The following is a 2,938-nucleotide window of genomic DNA, read 5'->3' as shown; positions in this document are numbered from 1 at the left end:
TATCACTACAGAAGTAGGATTGCCCAACCTTCCTTCCGAGGAGTGGCTGGTGGGTTTGAACCGCCAGCCATCTGGTTAGCAGGCAACTGTTTTAGCCACTATGCTACCAGAGCTCCTATACTCTATGGTAATACATCCCTTAGAGCAGTAGACCACGGGACACCAGAGGACCAACATTCAAATTGAGGAAATGCAGGACAAACAGGAGTGCATAAATATGAGGGGCACAGGGGGAGTGTTGCAGGGTAGGGAGGGGAGAATACTGGGTTAGGGTTGGACATGCTAAATGGGGAATGAAACTAAATGTACACATAACTTGAATGTAAAACAAGCTCATAAAATAAAAAAGAAGACATGAAATGTGCAAAGACTTGGAGTTAGAAAACCAAAAGGGAAGAACACACTTGGCATTTCTCAAGCTGAAAGAACTGAAGAAAAATTTCAAGCCTCAAGTTGCAATATTGGGAGCTCTGGTGGCATAATGCCTAAGGCATTTGACTGCTAACCATAAGTCTGGTAGTTCAAACTCACCAGTCACTCCTTGGAAGGAAGGTTGGGCAATCTCCTTCCGTAGTGATACTGCCTTGGAAACCCAAGGAGGGGTCGCTATGAGTCGGATCTGACTTGATGGCAGTGAGTTTTTTGAATGAGTTGCAATATTGAAGTTTTCTGTGGGAAAAATACTGAATGATGAAGGAAACATCAAAAGAAGATGGAAGCAATACACAGAATCACTGTACCAAAAAGAACTGGTTGATGTTCATCCATTTCAGGAGGTTGCTTATGACTAAGAACGAATGTTGTTGAAGGAAGAAGTTGAAGCTGCACTGAAGGAATTGGCAAAAAACAAGGCTCCAGGAATTGATGGAATACCCACTGAGACGTTTCAGCAAATGGATATAGCACTGGAGGTGCTTACTTGTCTCTGCCAAGAGATCTAGAAGACAGCTTGCTGGCCAGCTGACTGGGGGCGATCCATATTTGGGCCCATTCCAAAGACGCACCACAGAGTGAGTGGCTGGCAGCAACCGGAATTTGTCTCAGTTCTGGAGGCTGACGGTCCAGACCCGGGGTCAGGCGGGCCTGCCCTCTGAGAGCTGGTGGCCTAGGTGTCCTGGGCTTGTGGCCGCATCTCCCCAGTGTCTGCCTGTGTTCACGTGGCCGTGTGCCTTCTGTGCGTCTCTGTGTCACTTCTCTCTTACAGAACACCCCTCCGGCGGGATGAGGGCCCACCCTTCCCCAGTCTGACCTCATGCTGACATATGACAACACCTTCTAAGAAAGAACCAATGTGACCCAAACGAGACAACCCTTAAGGGGACTGGAGAGGTTGGGTTCCTTTCTCAGAGGCGCTGCGTGGCGGCCATGGGGTCAGCAGTTTGGCTCTGTGAGTGCCTCAGGCAGCCTGCAGGCACAGAGGGGGGAGGCCAGTGAGGGTCTGCTCCTCAGGTTATTCTGACCGGAGAAAGCTGGCAATGGGCAGACCCACATGTTCAAGGAGGGAAGGACAGAGCCTCCTGCGGGGCTCCAAGAAAGACAGGAGCAAGGGCGCATGGGGAGGGGATCCCTAGTGAGAGGCCGTCACACCTGCTCCCTTCTGGACTCGCAGAAGGTCCCAGCTTGTCCCCCTGTGCACCGAGGCCCGGACAGATCCGACGGCAGGGACACTTGAGGGCTAGGAGAGAATCTAGTCCTGATCTCCTTCACATGAAAAAGTCCTCCAGAACAAGATCCCCCCACCATTTTTTTTAAGGTTCGTAGTTGCTTGAAAATCGTCCCCTGTCATTGTCCATCCTTAGCAAAAGGACCTTTAGAAGAACTGGGCATTCAGTTCGTAAGAGACAAAGCTACCGGAATGTCACTGGCATGGACTTCACAGATGGGCACTAGGGGGATGGCGCTCCCTTCTGGACCCTGGACTAGTTCTGCTCTGGGCTCTGGCCTGACGTTGACTCAACCTGGGTTTTCCCAGAGCTTCATCTTCTAGACACTTCTGATGGGAGTTTATCACAGAACGGTCCACGTTTGCTGTGTGCTCGCAGAAGCAGTGTGTAGTGCACTGTTGGTGCCTTCCTGTGTTCAGCGGGTCCCCTTGGGCTGGAGCGCGGGTTGTGAAGGTCAGCCTGGTGGCAGTGGTGGGTCTCCCAGCGCTGTGATGGGGGCTGAGGAGGCCTGCTGCCAGGTGCGTTAGCCACGCACGTGGTCACAGGGTCGTGAAGCCTGGTAACTGATGAAACAGGGCTGGGTGCGGCAAAGCCCAGCCATAGGCAAGTTCCAAGTCGCAGCGTTAACGTGCTCTCCGAAAATAACCCCGGGGAAATCGTGTTTCCTTCAAGCAATCAGACGCAAGGCCTTCCAGGACTCAGGTGGTCTTGCCTGACTCCGCACCTGAAGGTGACACCCAGGGTCAGATGCGGGACCCGGAGGTGAAGATGGCGCCCAGGCCGCCTGCGCCGTGACCCTGAGGGCAGGTGGGGCTGCCCCGGGCCCTTTGCTCCTACCTCTGGCTGCGGAGGCTCGCATTTCAGACGTCGGTGGTTCCAGACAGTCCACCCGGCAATGGTGACGTGGCGGCCTGCATGCCAAGCGTGGTTCTAGCACGTTTGCATGGGGGCTTCCTGGCTGCGCTCCGCCGCCGCGTGGCGTGTTGGGAGGAGTCAGGAAGCGCGCACGCGTGGTGGCCGCGCGGCCCTGACGCCGACGGACCGGCTTGCTTCGGCGGCATTGCTCTCTCGGGCTCTGGAGAGAGGTGAGCACCTCGCCGTACCCGGACGAGCGAAGGCTGCGCGGGCCCTGGGAGGAGCCGCAGGGGGCAGCAGAGCTGCGGGGCAGCGCCAGGCCGGCCTTGGGATCGTCCTTCGGCGTCTGCAGGACCGACCGCAGGGACCCGGTCTCCCAGGACTCCTGGGCGTGTGGCAGCCTGTCTCTGGGCGATGCC

Source organism: Orycteropus afer, unplaced genomic scaffold (assembly GCF_000298275.1).
Source record: "Orycteropus afer afer isolate SDZICR_OR568_19922 unplaced genomic scaffold, OryAfe1.0 scaffold00273, whole genome shotgun sequence".
In the NCBI taxonomy this organism is placed as follows: domain Eukaryota; kingdom Metazoa; phylum Chordata; class Mammalia; order Tubulidentata; family Orycteropodidae; genus Orycteropus; species Orycteropus afer.
This window is presented reverse-complemented; position numbering follows the sequence as displayed.